Source organism: Falco punctatus (genome assembly GCF_963210335.1).
Source record: "Falco punctatus genome assembly, chromosome: 4".
Taxonomy (NCBI): domain Eukaryota; kingdom Metazoa; phylum Chordata; class Aves; order Falconiformes; family Falconidae; genus Falco; species Falco punctatus.
The window spans coordinates 75399341-75422783 of NC_137583.1; the positions used below are offsets into that span (position 1 = coordinate 75399341).

At 38.2% G+C, this 23443-nt stretch overlaps 1 protein-coding gene across 2 annotated transcripts in view; it reads left to right on the forward strand.

Moving 5' to 3' along the window:
• The window catches only part of CDK14 (cyclin dependent kinase 14), a 316058-nt gene that overhangs the window by 53672 nt on the left and 238943 nt on the right, over positions 1-23443 (forward strand). The window contains exon 1 of one of the 2 annotated variants that reach the window (XM_080385510.1): positions 10411-12859. The exons of the other annotated variant lie outside the window; for it this stretch is intronic. The gene's annotated coding sequence lies outside the window, so the exon portion shown is untranslated. Of the gene's footprint in view, positions 1-10410; positions 12860-23443 lie in introns of those variants that run through there. 2 annotated transcript variants of the gene reach the window in all.

The following is a 23443-nucleotide window of genomic DNA, read 5'->3' on the forward strand; positions in this document are numbered from 1 at the left end:
TTACTGTTGTCGCTGTTTAAACTTACAGAGGTCTGTGATCTAGTCTTCCCATTAACAATACAGCTACAGATTAATCTGTATGAGAGAGATCTGTATCATCAGGTGTATTAGAGCAAGGAGCAATGTTACATACAATGAATTTGAACCAAAATGCCCTGTTAAAACTTAGCTTTAGCTGCAAAGACTTTCTTGCATTTACTCATTTTTTTATACTGGGGTTTCAGTATTGCCAGTCCTGACAGCTTAACTGCAGGTCTTATAACCTTTGTTCTTGTTCTGAAATTTGTAGAATTTGGCATTCGTGTGACAATCTTCTTAGCGTTTCTAAAGTAATTGAGAGATGAAATCAATATGTATACTGAAGACCTACTTAAAAATTCATTGAGGATGTTAAGTGTGTCTTGTAAACTACTATAAAATTTTTTTTTTTCTTCTTTTTTTTTTCCATTTGACCAAGTAGGGCAACAGGACCTGAGGGGCTTCGACACATGAATTGTTTCTGTGCTTCTGGTACTGGCCTTCAGAGAAACTGGGAAAGGCGGTGTCCCCCTTCCCAGAGCTGTGAAAACTGTGATAAAACCAATTAGCCATCTGTGCATGTATTGTAATTGGTGGTTTGTGCTGTCATGGGCAGTTAAAGAACAACCAGTCTTTTGTGTGTTTATCTCTCAATGTACTAGTTGCACTGAGGTTAATGAGACTCCCCAGGAAAATAAACATCTCAGATCTAGGTGTAGAGTATGAGGTGTAACATATTTCATATATGTATGTCAACATACAATTTTCATTGTAACATTTTGAACAGAAACCGTTTATTTGGGAAGTGTCAAACCTGTGCTTCACATCTGAAATTCAAAGGCAGCCATAAGACATTTTTAAAGTGATCTTATGTGTATTTTTTTATATCACTGTGGCTTCAGTGGAATCTTAGATGGAATGCTACTTGTGTGAACTTTTATTGCCTTTTATAAACATTTTCTGAGGACAGATGAATACCCTATTAGACATACGAGCCCTAAAAGCATTGCAGGATTTTTGTTATTAATTTTTGTCAAAATTTTGTCAGACAGCAGCCATAACGTTATGCTGGAGTACCTTATGCATATACGTTCTCTGAGACATCCACTTCTGTTGGGAATTACACCTCAAAAGAGTTGTTCTGCAGCATTTACATTTCTGAGGCCTTCAAACCTTTCCTCAGTGAAGCTTTAAGTTGCAGTTTGTCCTTGAAATGCTCTAGGGGAAACATAATTTATATGTTTTGATGCTTCTCCTGTTCTAGACCTCTTTTTCCACTTCTCATTCCTAATTAAATGCAGTATTGGTTTTTATGGTAAAACTTGGGTTGTGTTGCTGATCCTGTAACAGGTTTTGTAAACAGGTGGTTTTATCCAGTAAAATGGGGATTTATACATAGACTCATAGACTATCTCAAGTTAGAAGTGACCTGCAAGGATTGTTGAGTCCAACTCCCTGCTCCTTGCAGGACTACCTAAAAATAAACCATATGACCAAGAGTTTTGTCCAGGCACTCCTTGAACTCTGACAGACTCGGTGCCATGACCTGGCTACTTTCCTGCGGAACCTGTTCCAGTGACCGACCACCCTCTCTCTCAGTGAAGAATCTTCTCCTCTATGTCCAATCTGACCTTCCCTAAGCTTCATTAAGTGAAGCTTCGTATGATTTCCTTGTGCCCTGTCACTGGTCATGTACATCTGTTCATAGGCTGAGTTTTTTTTTTTTCTTTGAATGACACCTTAAAAGCTGAGTAAAGGTTGCCTGATGTTACATGGGAGACATAATGCTACTCATTGGCATGTGAGGCAGGCACAGCCTGGCTGAAGATGGAATGCTTTATTTGAATATCAGATGCTAGATAAGCACAAGAGGAACAATTATATAAAGTTACAGCCATTCCATTTTTCAGATTGCAAACTAAACCCGTGTTTTACAGAAAGAAAAGTACATTATGGGTGAGAGCACCTAACTAAAATGACAAATACATGTCTTGCTACAAGCTTCCTTCTTAACTGTTTCTTTTTAATAATATCACTACAGTTGTCTTAATTGGTTCTCCTCTTACCTCTCAACTGCTCTGCTTCAAAAACCCCCATGCCGAAACAGAAGACAAGGAAAGGTGGGATTCCCTCCCTCTTTCACCTGAATAGGCGGCCAGCTTGGCCATGCCTGCTCATCTCAGTTCTCTATCTATAAAGAGTCTAGTAGAAAGAAGTCCTGTTTAATGGCTAGGCTGGTAGGGTGATACTAATTTTATTTTTCAGTTTTAATTAAGGTGACATCTTACTAATTGGAAGAACAGCAAAACAATCAAGTATCGGTGATTCTGCTTCATAGAGAAGTTTCTTAACATCCAGATTGTGAAGAAATTGTGTTCATTGCTGCATAATTTTGTCCATGAACCATATAGCTTGTGCTGCCTTATTTTGTGAGAGTTTATTGTTCTTTTCTAGAAAAGAATGTAGGATTTCTCCTAAGAAAATACCTAAAACAATGCATCATTATAATCTTAACTGCATTTAGATAGATAGTCATGGGACCTCTTAGATTATGATATGATTGATTTAAGGGGTTTTGGCTTTGTTTTGTGGTACAGCAAGAATTCTCTTCATAGTAATCTTCTGCTAAATCAGGCAGAAATTAAATATAGTTCTGGTGTTTTCCTACAGAAGATTTTATAAGCAGGTTTAGTCTTGTGAGAGTTCTGAAGAAGGAAGTTAAGTGTCTGAGCACTAAGGCAACCATGCTTCAGGAGAGATTCATGGCTGCATCGTTCTTCTCCTGCAAAATAGTTTGATATGTGCAGACTTTAGATACCTTCTGGAATGGCCAAAACAAAAATAGTGATGTATTAAGGCAATGTATGGTGGTTTTGAAATATGATGATTAACTTGTACAAGTGGTGGGTTTTTTTCTTGGTGTTTGGAAGCGAATGCCCCACTACCTCCCTACCTCTGACACTGCGGAGAACTCTCAAGCAAAACTATAAATGTTCAGTATTTTTTAGACTTTCTGCCTTGAAACATTGTGCTGTAAATCCTGTAGCAGTGATTTAAATGGAAGAAGATACCCATTCGCAACCTTCAACCTGTCAGTTCTGTGGAATCTTTCACCTATTTTGTCAGAGACCTTAATTTCTTCTCTTTCCTCATCTGGTAGGCAGCCTTACAAGAGGGATAGATATAAGCTGGATAGATTAATAAATGTATTTTTTCCATGTCATTTAACCAAGAGAAGTTTCATTTGCATTTGTTAGACTGAAACAACAGCCTTCCTTTAAAGTTTCATACCAAAATTCAGTAATTTCTGAATATCTGAAAGAAGGTAATGGAAATTCTTTTCATGCTCTGAAATTACTATTTTGCTCATTTTTAATTATTAAAACCGGTTGTTAAGGCTTCTTGAATTTTCCTGATAGGCCAACTAACTGTGCTACCACTAACTGTATTTTGTAGAGGTAGTTTTTTATAGTATGAGGGAGAGGCTTTTTTCTCTTGTCCTTACTAAAGTTTTCAGTCTTCAGCAGCTCACTCCTCCTGAGATGCTTTCTATTTCTTGCCTAAGACGTCCTGGGAAAATAGATAAGCTGCTCAACATGCATTAAAGCTTTATCAACTTCTGGACTGAAGTGCCCTTCAGTGAGAATGCCCAGGTGAATGCAACCCTCTTGTCTGAATTACTGAGATAAAATGGGACAAGAAAAGCAGTCTGCAAGGGGTTAGTGACCCGAACAATAAAGGGCTTTATAGGTCAAAATCAACACTTTGTACTTAACCTAAGAACAGGTAAATATTAGTACAATACTTACAGTTCTGGTGCTTTTTCCCTCTGAGCACTTGACTCAGCATTGCATCAGGTTGAGCTTTGACACGCCTTTTTGATGTGCATCATTCTGTGCCAATTCAATTAGTAAAGAACAAAGGTATGGGTGACTAGTGAAACTTTTGTCCATTAAGTAGTGCAGCCTTCTAGACAAACACAGCTGGAAGGAGGGGGAGATGATTCTCACAGCTGCTTCTTATATTTGATCATGAGAATTAACAATATTCCTAAATCAGGTATTATTTGAGTGTTTCTATTTAATTTGTCAGCAGTTTCTTTAATCTTGTACCACACTACCATCTAGCCTAGTGTTTTGCTATCAGATTTTCCAGTTGTTGTGATTTGCTTGCTGCTTATACATTTGTCACATGTTGTGTATGCCATACAGAATAGGTAAAATATCCATTTTTGAGACTTAGAGGGGAATGGCAACAAACTCTCCAGGCAGAAGATAAAAGCATAGAAGAGAGATGAAAAATTGGCACACTTAAAAAAGCTATTTTTTAGTTGAGCTGCCAAAAGTTGTCCAAGTATTTTGCAGTATAGACTATTTGGATAATAAAATAATGGCATTTCATGCTGATACGTGCAAACAGATGCATATGAAGAACTTAACTGCAGCTATGTATGTATAATGGTGAGTCTAAACAAATTACATTATTCTGGGTAAGAATTATAGGGTCATTGGGTAATAGCTTGGATATAGTGACTTTGTGTTCAGCAGTAGTCTAAAAAATAAGTAAACCTTCAGAAATCAATAGGAAAAGAAAGGAGAGCAAAACCAAAGCTGCTATCATATTATTGTAGAAATCTTATTTGTGTAAATACATCAAATATAAAAGGAAAATGACACAGAAGATGCCACAGAGGGAGAAGATAAGAATCATCAGTTAGAAGTGTGGTATAGCTTCCATTGAGTTGAAGGTAATATAGACCCATTAGAGTGTAAAACAGAGGACTGAGGGAGGATGAGATAGTAACCTGTGAGATCACAAGTTGAATTTCTGCTGGTGAAGAGGGAGTAATTGTGCAAAATTTCTTCAGCTGCTTTGTAGTTCCTACTTAGTGAGAAAAATTCAGGTTTCTTTTTGTTTTGGGTTTCCAGAGAAGGAATGGTTTGTAACTGCAGAGTGTTGTGTAACTCTCTACCACATGGAGGCCAAAGGTATAAATGAATTCAAAAGTAAAGTTTCTTCATGAAGCTGTGAAAGATAGGTCTGGATTTCATCTTTAAATTACAAAGTACACTGCTGGTGGTTAGAAGGATATAGAGGAGGAAGGATCACATTTTTTTCTATCCTTACCCTCTAACAAACTTGGTTGCTTTCAGAAACAGGCTAGATGAACTTTTATTCTGACCTCGTAAGATTATCACTATATATGTTCCTCTGATAGCTTTCAATTATGTTAATATTCTAAAATGTCTTTTTTTACATTAAGGCTTTGTACCTATTCTACAGTGATGACCTGTTCAGATAACTGAAAGATTGTAGCATCTCTAGAGGGAAAGCTGAGAACTGAACCTTCACTCAGCAGAAACAAAAGAAGGGAGGTTGATTTATACACCTTACTATATCAACATGTAATCCATATTAATTCAGCATAACCATTTCCCTGACATAAACACATTTGTTGTTACTGTCCCCGTAATAACAATATGACAGCCACAGAGACTGATTAATATTGTATCTGTTGAATCCGTTAAGGCATCTGAGATGCTAGTGAATCAGTTATTTGTTCTTCCACATGATGAGTTTGTGGCTTCATTTTGTATAGATTGCTGTAATAAACAATCTTTTATAGTGTCTCATATTTCTCAGTAGTTTCCTGTGACAAAGAGCAGAACCTTAGATACCTCCCAGTGGTACTTCCCACAGGGCAAGCCATGGCTCCTGGGCTGGTGGTTCTTCTGCCACTTGTCACAACTCAAAGACAAACATAAGAATATGAATAGGTTGTTGACCTGTTAAAAGGAAATAAGCTTGTGAGGAGCCTGGAATAATTGCTGAGATTATCTCATGCCGCAAAACACCATATTGAGGGTTAAATGTCATTGTTGTGAGGTTCTTTCATTCACAGTTGCAGTTATCTCTGAAAACAGAACGCATCGGATGGTTCCTTATAACATCTGCCTGGAGAACATGTCTTGTGAGATTCCCTCCCCAACTTCAGATTTGGTATTTGGATACCAAATGTCAGGAAGGTCAGAACTTAGGGCAGTTGTTCTGCCAGGATTCCACTGGAGGTGTATGCGGGTAAACCTCATGTAAATGCAGAGTCATGTAAACCTCTTGAGTTCCCTTATTCGAGATACTTCAAGGTCCCATGTGAGAGAATGAAGACAAGAGTAATTGTGACATTCCTTCAGTCCCCTCTTATTGTAAATGCCAGTGAAAGCAGATCTCTGACTTTTCACTTGGTTTCTAGGACATTACTTTATTAGCTTTTTTAAAAGCACAGTCCTTACTCTTCTGCAGATACTCTATAAACCTTCTTCAGTGCCAAGTGTTGTCCTTATTTAATGGAGCAGTTATATTCACTTGAACACTAATCATTGTCTTTTATTGAGAAAATACGGGATAAATTAAATTTTAAGTAGAATTAAATTTTAGGCTTCAAGTCAATCCAAGAACACGTCAAGCTGTCTGACATCCTGTAAAAGTAGTTTCTATATGTACTATAGAGGCTACAGACAAAACTCTCGAGTTCTGATTAATTTTCTGAAAATAATCTGTATGATGCCTAAGGTAGTTGGACTTACCTCACTTTTCAGGTGCCTTCAAAGTTTTATCACTTCATAATCTAGATTAGTTTAAAGCTATAAAGTGGTAGGATGCCTGTTGCCATACAGCTTCCACCTTTTCCACAGGGGACACCAGAGTCTTGGCCTGTGAACTTGAATTCATAGGTCACATGATCTTTTGCTGTCATTCTCAGTGGATTTTTCACCAGAAGTTATGATTATGTTTGTTAATAAAGCATGTAAGGGAGGGATAGAGGCAGCTGAACAGTGCTGGTGAGCTGAAGTCTTTCACTTGTGCGTTGATGGTTCAGTACCAGTGCAAGAGTTGTCAGCAGTTATTCCCATCTGAACATGCTTGCTTTACTGTCCTCATAATTCAAATTCACCATTTGCATTGTGTGTCAAACTCAGCAAATAGCAAAAGCCTTAAGGACTGAAACTGTGGCTCAAAGGAACAGCACAGAGTGAAGAAGTGTAGAAGAGGTATGATTTTTTGAAGTGGATACTGTAAACATGCAACTTATTATCGCTTCTTATCTACATCATAGGAATGTGGAGGTTGAGTTGACTATTTTTTTTTTTTTAACCACAATAGGGTACCTTTTGTGCATAAATCTTTTTATTTAGTTAGAAAACCTGAGAATGTTTTTTTCATTGCAACGTAGAAAGATGTCAGGTGAAATAAAAAAAAAAAAAACACACCAAGAAACCCAACAAAGCCTTTCATGTGAGTACCTCAAAGTGAAAATGAAGGGAGGCTAAAATCCAGTGCTTTCAAATAAGACAAGAATTTCAGTGCATGACATATTTAAACTTGAGAAAGAGATGAAGGTGAACTCATCTTTTTGTGTTAAGTTTTAATACATTTATAGAATGCTTTCTTCTCCTAGCTATAATGCTATGGATGACTTTGAAATGCGATACCATTGAGCTTTGTCCCTGTATGAGATGAGCTGTAGCAATATATGTAACTCAATGACACATTTTCAGGGATTCTTCCCTGGGGTTTATACTGGTAGATATTAAAAAGCTATTGTTAATTCTTTATAACTCTCCATAAAGAAAAACTTTGTAAACTGTGTCTCTGGTATTTGTCATTAAGATTTCTGTCATAGAAGTATTACTACCCTGTCCTGATTAGCTAGTTGGGGGTTTTTTGGTGTGTTGCAAATACGAGAATTGTCAGCTATGTGGTTTAAGGAACTGTATTCATAATAGATAGGTTAGTGAAATTAAAGCTACTCCACTAAGCCATCTTACTGATTGTTCTCATCTTCCAGATAGAGTGCATACATTTGAACTTTATGCAGCTTCTTTGTTGTGTTTTTGAAAAATGATTGACTGAGTTGTTGGTTTAAATGTCCTTTCCCCACCCCCCCGAGTAGTCTAGGTTGTGGTGCTTTGTAAGCAATGTATTAGTAACATTAAGATTTCGCACCAGAACATGAGGGTATGTGTATATACAGGTATCTCATAATTCTTGGGAATTATGGTGCATTTTTTGTCTAGAATTTTTTTCATGTATTATGAAGGTACCACCATTTCCTGAATGAAACGTTGCTGCTGTTGACAGCACATGTAACTGTATGATGCTAAAGATGAATGACTCTGCTATCACTTACTATCTTCCAGTTGGGGATGAGAAATCTAGGCAAACAAGATGCAGATTATTTTACCTGATGCTTGCTATAGGCTTCATACTCTTTCCAGATAGACTTTTATTTTTTTACAGCATAGTTTTAATGTATTATAAAGGCATGAATACAGTACTAGCAGAGATAGAATTCTGTCTGTGTGTAATGGTTGTGTTTGTTTTTGCAAGTGTGAGTAAGAAATGGTTGGGAAAAGACTATTTATTTTTATATAGCAAGGCATGCTTTATTATTGCAGGATAAGGTATACTGGAGTCCCATTTTGCATCTAGCTAGATGCCCACTCCCAGTGGAATAGTCTACAGATCTGCTTTCTTAAAAGTTGAATAATTATGAAATTCCATACCTTGACTAAGCTTTGCGTGTAGTATCTGTGTATATTAACTGCGGATCATGCTGCAGATCTGACTGTCTTGGGCCTTTGCATGTCTTCTCTTTAAGTACTTTTGCTTAGTAATTAGAGGCTAAGAGAATTCTTCAGAACAGTACTTACACAATACATTTAACTAAGAGCTTAAAAAAAAAAAAGGAAGAAAAAAGCGAGGCTGGGAAAATAGTATTCAGGTTCTCTAAGAGGAAATTCTAAATCAAGTTAAAAGACCAAATTCAAGTTCTTATTATAGATACGTTGCACCGAAGTGTTTTAGTAGTCTGGTTTATTTTATTTATATGAGATCTTTGCCAGCATAGCAAGGAACACAGAAGTATCAATAATAAATGAAACAATCTCAGTGTAACTTTATTAGTGTTCACAGGAAGATGTGGCTTTTTTAGGAATGTTGGAGTTAGATTTTCCAATTGCACAGAAAGAGTGTAATTGTCCAAAGTCATTGGATTAAATTTTTATATGCAAAGACTGCTTTTTCTGAGTTGAAAATGTATCTGGACTGATTTGAAATATTTTCCAGATGTCTAAGATCGTTACACGGTGTTGTTCATGTTGCTGTTGTTCCCTTTGAACATGCACTTTAAACATTATTTGTAATGCAAAGTATATTTGAAGTCAGTCCCTAAAAATGTAAAATCTCCTTTTTTGGCCCTAAAAGTTGTGAAAATAATTGGCACTATGTCACGTTGCATTTTATTTCAGATATTGACTTTTTAAGTGAAGTCCCACCATACCAGAGAATGCAGATGGTACAGTTCAAATATTAGTATTGCAGTTTAACAGCATGTTGTACTTGGAATAACTTGTCACGCATTCCATTGTGCACTGCTTCACTTGCCATTTTAACATAAAAATTAATTTTCTTTGCATTCAATACATTTTTGCCATTGCTGGGTGGTTTTATTAAGGTCATGTCTTGTGTATTCTGTGTATTTTAACTTCCAACTAAACACACATGTACCAGTTTAGGGAAGGGGTCATATTTTGTGGCCACCTGTGATAGTGAGGAACTGAACTGGACATGGACAGGTGTTCCGTCCAGCTCTCTGTTTCTGAATACAACTTGTTAAGCATATCATTAAATCAGTTTTAATGGAATATTTTCAGTGGCTTATGAAGTGGCTGGCTAGATGTTCAAATGATTTTCACAAGTAGATTTTCAAAACTGTAAAGGGTGTTTACTTTTTCTTTGTACATTCACTCTGCAGTTGTCAAAATGGAAAGGTATGTGTTGAGGAGCATCAACTCTCTGTAGTCATGCAGTTTCTTCTATGAGGAGAAAATGGGCTCATACAGGTGTATACTCGTACAAACTACTGCATGGGGTTATTACTTCTTGGAGAGGAAGGAACAGTTAGCTGCCTTTATGCCTTGCTTTCTCTCTCCCCTCCTCTGTCTTGGATGATTTAATGTAGACTAATGGAAATGGGACGTTAGTTACAAGTCCCATTTGAACAGTATGTAGTATGACCACACAGAACACAAGGTAACTACTGGCATTCTTTTCACTATTTCGTATTAATAAATGATGGTTTGTGTGTTTAATTAATTGTCCATCAGAGTTGTGACATTGTCTAATCTCTCTAAGTATAGCAGTTTCCAGATGACTGAAAAGCTCAAAGGTGCCTCCTCATATGTAAGAAATTATTCTCAAGTGCCACGGAGCATTTTGGAGTCTGTGCTGGGATGAAAGTGGTGGCATGTCTACAGTACTGATAACATGAAACTTGTATTTGCAGCTGGTTTCCATGCAGAGTTTTAAAAACTAACCCCGTAGGTATCTGACTTTTAAAAATTGTTATTATTGTATTGAAACTTTCATTAAAGTCAGTTACTTTCCCAACCCCTTGGAAAACAGACCAGTCCCATGGTACAGGGGCTTTGTGTGGCCATCGGTTCCAGTTGTAATTTTAGTTGTAATTGTAGGTGGCCTTTGCCTTCCAGACTGGGTTCCCAATTCTGTCTGTGGTACCATGGGCAGCAGCAGAGCATGTAGTTGTGTTCCAGCCAAGCTGTGTTCAACCAGAGTCTGCAGATGGGTTTGGGAGTAAAGGAAGGGATGGTGCTAGCACAGGGGAAGGAGGGGGATAAGAATAGTAGGGGTCAGGCAACAATGCTGGGAAGGCTGCATGGATGAACAAGAACTTCCTAACAAAACTCAAAACGTGAAAAGGAAGTGTACAGAAGGTGGAAGTGGGGACAAGTAACTGGGGAGGAATACGGAGACATCTTCTGAGCATGCAGGGATGCAGTTAGGAAAGCCAAAGCCCAACTGTAATTGAATTTGTTGAGGCAACAAGACAGGCTTTAATGCAATAAATGCAGATACTTTTTTTTTTTTTAATACAGTAAAAATAATTAACTTTAAAATATGGGAGAATTTGGCTGCTTTGAGTAAGATCCTGTTGCTTTGTAGGCTGTTTGGCTTGCTGTCTCTGTGCCTTGGCCCAACACCTTGCTTCTTTCTGGAATGCAGTTCTCTGTTTCTGTGGTTTGCCTCCTGTGTTCCTTTCCCTGTGGCTGTCCACCGTTTTTCCCTTAACATGGTGCCTGCCATTTGGCACATACTGGTCTCTGCATGTTTACTCGCTAGTTTGTTTTTTTTGGTGGTGGTGTTCCCTCCTCCCCCTCGAGGATCCTTCTGTCCTGTTCTCCCTCACCCTCAGACAGATTTGATGTTGACAGAATAAGGACAAGAAATATAAATGTTTTGAATGTATTTTCTCACCATTTCACCTGGAAGCTTTTTTCATTTTTTTCTTTGGACCTCTGTACTTGAGACACCTGGGAAGAAAATTTTAGGTTAGAGAGTGGAAGTAGTCTTTTTTTCTGGAGATGTGAAGCCTTCTATCTGCTTAAAAACCAAGCTAAGAATCTGAGTAGTCTTCTAGAATATGCCCTTGTGGCTAATGTTGGGAAATAACAAGTGCTACTTAATTTTGGGAGCATCTTGTGAAATTTGCTCATGCCATTCAAATTGTATTGTCACTGAAGCCACTGATGCTAGCTAGATTCAGCTGTGAGCCTTGAGTCAAAAATTATTTAGTTCATTGCACCTTCTCGTTACATAAAAATGAAAAATATTTCTGGGTGGTGTTATCTCAGCTGAGCTGTGTTCTTTCTTTCCTGAACGTTTCACTCATGTATACGTCACCGTTCTCTGTCCTAGCATAGTCTGTCCAGTGCTCCCCCCAACCTCAGGAGGTTTCTGGGGAGCTGGGAGCCATCTGAAGCACAGGCCAGCAGGGGTTGCTGTAGGAGTAGGAGATGGAGAAGATTCTCTCCTGCCTTTTGGAGAAGCCCTCCCTGAGGGTTTGCTCCTGCTGCCCTCTTTTCCCTGGTACTTCGCCCAAGCTTGGTTGGGCTCAGCAGTGGCTTCCCAGCACGGAGTAGGTGTCTGTTGCTCACAGCTTTGCATATTTTGTATGTTCATAAATTAAATACTACATTTTATCCTTACAATACTAAAATTACCTTCAGAATTCATATTTGGATACATTTTAAATGCTTTTTATATTTATTGTTTCTGTGAAAGTGGACAGTTGCATTCGTAGTGCTTATTTCTAGATGCCCAGTAGATTATTGCTTTAATATAATTTGTCACTCAAGAACTTGCTGATTTCCTTCAAGTCTGGGATGTAATTGAATTGGGGATGATTAGTTACATCCTTCTGATTGAATGTTGAGGTTTTTTCCTTAATTCCTATGAAATCACCATTAGCTATTTTGGTTGCAGTTCTGCGTTGGGTTGAGGAAGTGCAACATTGTAAATCATTATCTTTTCAAAAAGACTGCTGTAAATTGCCTAGATAGCATATGCATGGTTACTTTGGCTGCAATGCTGCTGCAGAGCCTGGATACTCTGCCTTTCTGGGAACTCCACAGGCAAGTCCATCATATTTATTTTATTTTTTTTAAAAAAAATCCTTTTAGAAAGAGCATGGTATTGCTGATGAAATCTAGACAGAGAAATATTGTACCCTCAGTGCTCATCTGTACCTTTGATATTTTACTCTGCGGGGATTGCCCTGTAATGAGGGATTTCTTTGTTTTCTGCTTTAGATTTCCCCCTTTCTTAGCTGTAGTACAGCCGTACCATTTCAGCTTGCTAGTGCAGAAAGATGTTGTGAATTCAGTTGCTGAATGAGCCTGGCCTGACTGCAAACACTAACATTGCTAGAGAGATGCCAAAGAGTTGCAGGTGAATCTAACCTGATCTGGGCAACAGCAAAACGGTAAGATGGGGCTTGTTTAAATCTCTGGGATTAAGTGGGTGCTGGGGTTTCCCGTTTCAACCTGAAGCCCAGTTATCACATGCTTCCAAGTTGGAGCAGGATTCATTCTGTGCATGTCAGGGTGGGTTTTCTCGGGAATGCTTAAAATCCAAGCAGAGGGAGGTGGTGGGAAGCTGGGAATGCCACATGAGACCTCTCGGCAGCCACCCTGGTGAGACTCCCCAGCAGCACTGCCTGCAGTTTGTAAATATCAGGGAAAAGGTAGGGGAATGCTTAAAAGTGATGTTTTTCTCGATACAGCTTTGTATTTCTCTCTCTGGCTGCCTAATTTACTATTGTGTTAAGAGGATAGTATGGGCAATTTTTTCCAATATATGCTTGGCTGAACGCCCTCTGGGACAAGTGAGTGAAGGACGTGATCAGCCACTTTTTCATCTCTGCTAACAAGTCTGTGCATCTTGCTACATCTGAATAAATGTCTTTATCAGTTATAGGTTTGCTTGGTGGTGGAAGATAAAATGAAAATGATCTATTATCAATACATGCTATATCATGGATGTCAGAATATCTTTGCTTTATTAAGCTTTGTTATTATTTTATTTCTCTAGCATGCTGTCTTTATTTAATAAAACAAAAAGTGAGGTAGTCATTTTAAGTAGGCATTCTTGAATGCTTATGTAGGAGTGTGTTGGCAGCGGTTTGGATCTTAGTGGAATATTGCAACATATGAAAGCTTAGAGCAGCAGCATGTTCAGGGATAGAGAGGAGGAAAAAAGCAGCAGTTATCATTAGGACAAGATAGAAAGATTAAAATGTGGCAGTTGTATGGAATCATTTGCATTATTTTTGATGACTTAACTGACAGCTAGTGTGTTTTAGTTGTAGATCAAGCCATAGATTAATCTCACCAGAAATCCAGTGGAGCCGAACAAAAAATACATTTCACCATATGATATGTTCTAGCATTTAAAGGAAACCAACTGTGGTAGTAATGGTAGAGTGATGAAATATGTTTTTTGTTATTACTAGTTAAGGATAGAAGCAGAGGGGTTTATTTCTAGAGGAACATGTTTATACTTTATGTAGTATATATATTATACTCTAAGAAGAGATCAGTTGTATATCAATGTGAGATCAAATAACTAGTTTGACAGGGATTCACATTTGCCTTTTTTGTACTTGCCAATTAATGGATTTTTCTTCATTGTCACTGAATATGATTAAAGGGGGAAGATTCAGTCCTATCAATTATTTTCTGAAGGTTTCATTATTATTTAGCTGAAGTTTCTTATATAAAAATAATTTTTCAAAATGTGTGACACTATGTACTGCAATGTAAATTATGTAAAGTGGGCTGTTTCACACTATATGCAAGCTTAATTTGCAAATTTTGTCTCAGAAAGTAGAGATGCTTTTTGCTTGGTCAAGAATAACCTTGAATGTTTCTATTACAATGATTATTTCAGCCGCAAGCATTTTTAATGGAAGTTTTCCTTTGCTTATACTGTCATACCTAATAAACTGCAAATCTTCAGTGCATTTGCCATCGTTTAATGCACAAAAGTAATCCAACCATTTGTGTTTGGACTCATGTTGTAGAAAGAATGAAAGTCCAGAAACTTAGGCACGTGGGATTTTATTAAAGCCAATTTTTAAATTAGAGTTTTTTTAGTGACATTTTTTCATCTGTGTATATATGTGCAAACTGTTGCTTCTGTCAGCTTTTTTCCTCCCAGTGTTTTTTTCTCTCCAAGATGTAAAGCCATCAGCTCTGATCGCTGTGTTACTACCATCCTCCCATTTTAGTTTTCTGAGCTTAAGAAATCAGTAATAGTTTGGATATTTTTTATTGATAAGTGATATTATCTATGGTAATATATAGTTAAACACAGATCCCAAATTAACTAGGGAGGGGGGAACTAACATACAGTGTGGAAAATGTGGTCAAAAGTTAAGAATGGAGATGGGAAGCATAAGAAACACAGTTTCATAGGTCGTTAGTGCTGAGTGCTCTATAAAGATCTCTGTGTGGATCGGCTTTGTAGTGAGGTTGAGGTCTGTCGCAGCAGGAGATAAGAGCTTACCTGAGGAGTGAAAGGTGGCCATAGTTTCCTTCATGTCCCCGACTGCAGATAGGCAGAACTTCAAAAACCTGGAGCTGAGCAGGCTGAAAATCATCAGCGTCGCATCTCAATGCAAGGAGGTTAGCCAGCCTTTGAAGTCCTGTAGCAAAAACCATCACCTGTCTCGTTTTAGCTATTTTGCTGTGTAAATCTTAAAGAAAAACGAACAAAAAATCCATAAAACCAAACACACACACCCCTTTTAACATTTTTCCCCTCACACTGTAAGCTTGGGTGGGCTATTTAAAAAGCTGGCCTCTGAGTAGGTGCTCGGTCGCAGTTGTTTCTCCCAGAGACCCCCCAGAGGAGGTGGCACCCACACGGCGGGTGCGCGGGCCGCAGGGCGGGCATGCCTGCACGCTCCCAAGGGTGGCCGGCGTGGGCACGGTGGGGGTGTCACAGCCCTGCTGGGCTCCGGCTGCCGCGGGTAAGAGGTGGTTTTGTCCTTTAAGGGAAATCCTTGCACGGTGCCAGCTGCCACTGAGCTTTTTGCCCCGTGCAGGTTTCCGTACGCAGCCCAGGCCTGACCTGCACGGACAGTGGGATTTTCCTGGGGCGAGAGCTTGTGTGAATGTTGGCCTGGGCCAGGTGAGGCTGCGGGATGTTTTACTTGTGATTTCTGTATAAATGCGAAGGGCAGATGTGCCCCTTAAAGGTCGCGGGAGCTGCCAAGGAGATCCAGACTGCTTTGTTGGGGTTATTTGCCTTTGACGTCCTGGCAAGGTGAAAATGTTCGGCTGTCAGGCAGCGCTAGATGTGGTTTGTAAATGGAGTTTGATAATACTAGTGTCAAAATTTTCCTGTGTTTCAGGTTACTGATACGATGATAATTACAGCTTACAAACTGTGTTGAAATGAAGGAGAGTATCCTAGCAAGTATTAATCGAAACAACAGAGGGGCTTGTACCACCAGTGCTCCAAAGCCTATTTCTTAATAGGTGTTCTTAATTTGAGAACTGGTTAGATACTAAGTTTTCTGAGCTTGAGTTCCATTAGGTAGGCCCATACTGGCTTCCAACATCTTTGATTAGGTTTTTCTTTTGGTGCCACAGCCGGAAGGTGCGCAAATGAATAGTTGGTTAGTTAAGGAACAGACTCTGAAGGACTTTACTTTTTCTAATCCTGTATTGCAACACTGATGTTGGGACAAATTGTCCCAGCAGAAGCTCCATCAGTCATGAAGTGTTTCTCCCATGTACATGGTGACTCCTGACTTTTCTTATAGTTCATTAATTACTTTTCTGTGACTACTTTTTGCTTTTGAGGTGAGTGTATATTGTCAGAATTATTGACTATATGCATCTTTTTTCACATGTGGCATATTTTTCACTGATGTCTTTCGTTCCCCTCCCTAATACAATCCTACATAGAATTCTGGATTTAGCAATTTTACAAAAAGAGGTAGTGAAATAGTAATTTAACACTGTGCTGGATGTTGAATTCAGGGGTGATTTTTGTATTATAAGACTTCTGAATCAACAGCATAAACAGATCATTTTGCTTCCACAAAAGTAACTTTTGAGCTTTTCCCTCTCTTGCTGGTGAACTGAAGCAGTATTGTGACCTTGATCTTTTGCTTATCATATTCCTGGGTGGATGGGCTTTCTCTGAAGTTCCTGATCAGTTCTGGACTGGCCGACAGAGGACACTGAAGCAGGCAGCTTTGTCTGTTAATTGTCTTACTCTATGATGTTGTGCCTAGTCAGAAATGATGTGAAAAGTGTGGGTGGGAATTTTTGGTTTGTTTTGAAAAAATTTTTAGAACTTATTGTTTGAATCTGGATAAGTTATTACTACCGTAGAACTTGCTATCTCATCCTGCTGACTAGGAGATCTGTTGCAGCTTTTGATTGAAAAAGATTTACGATAAACTTCAGCTAGACATTATATAAATGTGAAGCTAGTAGCAAACATCATATCAGCAAGTTTTTGACTCAGTCCGTGTTGTTCTATCCTGGAAATTGTATAGAATTCATGTTAGTCGTACTTCAGTTTTGCTGTGTAGGATGTTTATAATTTAATATTAAATTGTATACAACTTACCTGAAGAGGAAAATATGAAGTGGTGCCAAGTGAGCAGTGAGGAAGTAAAACCACTAGAAGAAAGCATAATGCCTGTTTATGTATTGTGAAAGCTCAGCTTCATTTAATTAATTTCTGATGCTTTTCAGTCTACAGGCTTAGTATGTTTGAATATGTCCTCTCCTAGTTTATTAAATCTTTCTGTAAGAGCAAAGAAATGATATTTAAATCTGTAGGGAGTATGTGTAAAATATGCTTGCCCAGACTTGCCTGCGAGTAGTGTGTTTTTTAATGAACAAATGGGTTTTGTTGGTAAATATGGGCTATAGAAATGTTATTTTAACATCGTGCAGAGGAGTTGTCTTGGAAAGTTCTACAATTTAATGATGGGGATGGTTGGTTTTGCTGCTGCCTGGGAAAGCTGTGGAACCACCACTTTCAACTTTCAAGATGTCAAGGAATTCCCTGTATTTGGCAATGTAGTACAGAGACCTAAAATTATATAATTCTAAAATGTGCTTATACTGCTCATAAGCAGCCATGCAGGAAAAGCCTGCAACCAATCTCAGTTTTGTGAAATATTTTAATGATAAACTTCATGTACTGTAGGGATGCAGGACTTCTCACTGATGTTCTAACTATAATTTGATTACCAGGATTTGCTGTTTGTTGAAAATGATTCAAGATCAACTTACAGCTTTGGAGGTGCAAATTGCCACCAACTGCAGAAGGCTTGGTTGTTTTATACTGTTACAGCTTTTTCTTTATAATTTATTTGAGCACAGTTGTCAGTCTACTGCAGCACATGCTTTTGCTTCAACACATCAAAGCAGCAGCAGTGACTTTCACTTCTCTGTTGAAATACCTGTTTTTTTGAAAATTAAGCATTATCTCTATGCTGTTCAGAGAATTCTTATAAAATTATAGTTGTCCTTACGATGAGTTCTCGCTAGCATTTTGAAACCTCTCCATTTTTAAGTTTTATACATCTTTGCAAGAAAAGATATATTGGAGTGTTCCTCATGTTCTGAGTAACTTTAGATGTTACAATTTTCATTATGTCCCCTGATGAAATTCTGAGTTGTGGGACGTACTGTGTTTGCAGAGGTGCTGCCATTTTTTTTTCCCAGTGTAGCACATTATGTGCCGAGAAGCAGGTTTCATTATGCTTCCTTACATCTTTTTGCTTTGAAAATTACTGTGGTACTGCAAGTCTGACAAACCTGCAGTAGCTGCTAGAAAATTGCTTTAAGACTTTTATTTCAAGTTTTATAGAATTCTGTAACCAGGTCCTTTATCTGAGGAAAAAATAATAATAAAAAAGAACAAGTTAAAAAATAGTCAGGTGTATATGAGATCCAAACACAGATGAGGACTCTTAAGTTCAATTGTCACCCTTATCTGAACTCTGAAACTTTCATGAAGGAAAACAATGGCAGAAAGGTCGGGGATGGCTGTTACTAAGATTACTGGGAGACTGGGTTGGAATATAGGTTATTCAAATCTCTGAAGAATACTTGCACAAGAGAATAGTGACAAAGTTGAAGCTCTTTTTCTGTCTATACCTTTATACTATGCTGATTTGATAGAGAGGATATCTTGTCAAATTCAGTGCTTTGGAAGGTAATATGTAAGGGAGCAGATCTAGAATTGCTTAGAGAGCTTGTCTTTCCTTGTGACATTGATCTGCCTTGGAAGCTGCATTTCTCAAGCTGTGAGGTTGTTGAACTCAGGGATGAAGCACCTAAGAGCAGGAGAGATTTCTTTCTTGTTACAAGAATGAAACTTTGAAATGCTTTAGCAGAATGAAATAAAGAACTCTCATTACCTAGTTGATCCTTTAGCTTTTGCTAACGGTAGTAAAAAAGGAACTTTGGAAGAGAAGGCAGGAAAGGGAAGAAGAAAAATTGCAGAAAAGAGGGAAAGGAATGAAGTAATTTTGTATGGCTTTATTTTTATGAAAGAATTGATCTGAATAAAGAGGAGCCAAAACAATTTACCTTTCTAGTCTTGAATTATTTCTTGCAAAGCACTTTTTAAGCATCTGCTGAAGATAATGTGAGACTCCCATTGATTTGTAAAGGACAGTAGAGTATGCTGCATCGGTGCAATAAAGGTTTGTCATCATACCTGACAGAATGGTTGTAAAACCTTTCCATCTGCAAATGCATATATTTTGCAAAGATGATTATATAACCTGCCCCCTTCCTCTTTTCTTTTTATAAGAAAAGTGCTCTTCAGCATATATGTGAAGGTTGATATTCAGTTCTTAAGCTATTTTTGTCTGACTTTTTGGTCTCAAAACACTCTGGTTCACTGTAATTATAAATTAAGATTTTTATCTCATCGTATCTCATTTCTTTCATTTGACTTCAGGCCCACCGGATTAAAGAATTTAGTTGATTTCTTACTTGAGTTGTTGGGCTGAAGTTTTACACTATCAGTTGCATGACCAGATCTGACCAATAACAGTATTTTTTGTTGCAGGCCCAATTTGTATCAGAAGTACTTGATGATAACTGTGAAAGAATCTAGAGACTTGCTAGGAATAGGCAAAGGAACCTAAAGGAACTAGGTAGAACCTATTTTCAAGGCATGGAGTAATGTTTACCATGTATCTCCTTAAAAACCTTTCTGACAGCCTCAGAATTTAGCAAGAATAGGCATGTTGCTGTCAAGTCTCTCAAGATTTCTCACACTTGAATGTGGCAGTGGGAAGACTTACTGCATTTATGGATACGCCTTTGATAACTTAATGATTGGGGGGTTGTTGGAGGTTGGAATAAAATTTTAAACCTGTAAACTCAGAAAAACTTAATATAATGACCATACAAAGCTACTAATAATGTACTTACGGAAAGAAAACTGTATAAACTTGCACATGTAGCCATCTGTTGGAGCAGGAGGCTGATATGAAGGGATTGAAAATATTTTTTTAATCTTTATTTTTAAATGCTGTTCATATGGTTACAGAGGAGGATAGACAACAGATACAAATGGGTAACTAAGTAAAAGAGTATAGAAACCACCTGTCACAATTTCATGGGAGAGTGTTTACGTGCAGACACTTTCTCCACCACTCTGCTGGTTACCAAGGAGTCGCTGGCTCGTGCCTGGTGCTGGCAGCCGTGTCTCCCACACTGACACCTCTGCTGATCAGCTCCTGTGTCCTCCTGCTTGGTTGGTTGGAGGAACAGCTCTCCTGCTTTTGGATGCAGCAATTATTGAACCAGGTTAATGGAAGCAGTAGGCTGCTTGTAATTGCAGGAAAAACTTGAATGCCGTGTTACATACCACTTTGTGTATGTAACTTGGAAACTGCATTTCTCAAGCTGTGAGGTGGTTGAACTCAGGGATGAAGCACCTAAGAGCAGGAGAGATTTCTTTCTTGGTACAAGAATGAAACTTTGAAATGTTTTTGCCTGAGCATCGCACAAGTAAAAGGAAGAATTTATTTGCTAGGCTTTAATACTAACACAGTTTTTATTTTGGGGCATAAGTACAGAAATAGACCAAAACCTGCCTTTGGATCAGCTCCGTTGAGTTTCTGTCTCTTTTCATGTATGTTACAGGCTGTCAGGACTTCTGTATGACCTTTAGCTGAGACCCTGTCCTTAGATGACTCATCCTAACAACTGCGGAACAGGATTTTGAAGATATATGTAGGCTTTTATATAGATAAAGTCTAATCCGTGTTCTCTTCCAAATCAGACCTTTTTTCCCTGCAAGGAGAGGGACGTCAACTTTCATGGACTGAAAGCACATTTTTCTGAAGTTAAACTGTGCCATGATCAGGAAAAATAAAATAATTTTAGAAGTGGCTCCACCTAGCCATGTCCAAAGGACATACAATCGTGCAGTATTCCTGACTCTCAGGTTTGTGCTTTGATTCAGTTATTATGCTATTTTTTAGGTGTTAATTTAGCAGAATATGTGCTACATTGCAGGTTTGATGGGGTGGGCGGAGAAGAAGAGGAAAGAGTTGTGTAAACACTGCCCATGATACCTTCCAGTATAATACTTTTTTTTCCCTTGATTCAGGTGTTTTAACTTCTCTTTAGATTTGTAGGATCTTAGGACTCCTGCTTCAGGTTGATCAGTTGGTCTTTCTGTGAGAGTGACTTGTTTCTCACTTGGCAATTCACTACAGACATTTAACCTGCTCATTGAGTTCGGTGTTTCAGACAAACACAGGGAATTAATTTCAGAGCTTCCACTTCAAAAAATCTTCCATCTGGCACTTCAGTGACCTTTTTATATTTGCCTTCTTCCATATGACAAAGCCAGTTGGTTTAATGTCAGCTTCAACTTCAGAAATAAAATTACTAGTTTTAGAGAGTGCCTTTGAGATGGGCTGTGGGAGATGTATGAGTAAGTTTGTGCTACGTACAGCAAGGAGCATACCATATCCCCAGGTGCCATTTTCAGTCTCTGAGCTCTGTTTTCAGTTGCATTTGCTACATCATAGCTAGCATTGCTAGTGATTTCTGTATCCAAATAAAGTTGAACTAATACTACCCGAGAATATGAATTATAGTTCTGGGACACAGTTAAGCCTGTTACCCCCAGAAGTTACCAGAGACAAATGACAGGCCATCAGGACAGGAAATGTCTTATGTTACAATAATTCTTTCCTCTCATCTTCTTTCCTTGTGTGACCATTACTCTAACTCAAATTCTTGCCCTTTGTTTCTCCTCCCTTTATTTTTCTATCTTGCTCAAGTTCTTTTGCTGCTCTTTTTAGCTGTGCCCATCAAAAGTTCAAACCAGAGGAGAGCTGGTGCTGGTGGTTACAGGGAAGGGTGAATATTGAAGGACCTCTTCCAAATTTGGGCCTGATTGCATTGGTAGTTCCATATGAACTCACTGATGATGTTGTGCAGAATTAACTGCTCTAGTTCCCCTTTCACAATTTTATTTGCTCCCTTATCTCATCGCTTGTTCTTCCTTGATCTTTTCCCATGTTGTAGCTTTCTCACCAACTGAACTCTCTTCTCAACCTGTTCATGTTTCTGCTTGTGGGTGCAGCAGTCTCTTGCTGACCCTCTCTTCTCAGGGGAGATGGAGAGTGCTACCAGCTGGGCCAAGAAGTTGACAAGACCTGTGGTTATAACAAGAAAAATCTATAACAAGAAATTTGTTCTGTAAAGAGGATGATTCTTCAGATACTGCATTTCTATTTTGAACAAAGCTGCTTATAGTACTCCAGAACATTCCCAAATTGTGTTTTATAAGTAGCAAATGTCAAATTCCAGTGCTGCCAGAATCTGCAGATGACTTGTGTAGTTCTCAATTGCCATGGTACCAAAGCACGACAGAAAATAACATGCTTATAAAAGATAATGAAAGCTCATATCTAGATATGATTTTTCAGTGAAAATTAATGCCAGCCTTATGCTCTCAGCAGTTCAGCTTCTGGGTTAGTAGTCATTTGACTATTCCTGATTTTTTTCTTTATACATCTGTCAGCTAAATGCAAGTGCTAAGTCTTATTCTCTGTAATAATGAAATTGTTGTGCTACCTTCCAGGGGACTTTGGCTCTACGATTTATTATCTATATCTTAATAACATTTCACTTAAAAATACCCAAGTGCTTTACAAAATTAATTAGCCCTCCCAGTTTCTGCTTGTGATAGGGGCAGGTTCATTATTATGAACAGAAAAACAGAATAGTGGAGAGGTTAGGTGACTTCCTTCCCTCAAGTCACTCAGTACAATTTATTTATTTTTGCTTGGTGAGTGCTAGATCTTGGGTTTCCCTACATCAGGTCTTTTCCTACTACCTCTCTTGGAATGGTAAAAATGGAGGGAATTCAGATGTTTCCTTCTGATTTTTCAGTAGGAATTTTGGATGTTCACTCTGGTATTTACGGAACCAACCGCTTTTCCCCAGGATGTACACAGTGGCAATGACTGAGAGAGAGTAGTAGGTAAATGGCAATTTTTTGATATCTTAGATAAGTCCATAGGTATTCGATGACCAAAGTAAACATTTGTAGGATGTTAAATGTAGCAATTAAAAAAACGGATAGGACATATCTTCCTGAAAGATGTGGTGAGCTTCAGAGTAGTATGTCTTTATACTGTACAAACATCTTTAGCTCTTTTCCTCTGTGTGGTAGGATGTCTGGTCTGTCTTGCCAAAGTTGATTGGGTTTTGTTACTGGGGATAACTTTGTTCATAAGAATAAATTCCACTAATATGGGAGAACCTATCTTTTACCAAGTACTCATAACAGGTGATTAATTCAGGGGACATTCATGACTGTTGTAAAATTCATGAACCATAAGGGCTATAAATTACTTATATATTTTAACAGATCAGTCCCACTCCTTAAATGCTTTAAGCAGTAAATTGATTAATCCAGCAACCTTTAAGAATCCTGTTTGTTTGGGACCTCTTAATTTTGCTGGCAACAATGAAGTGAAAAAAATTTT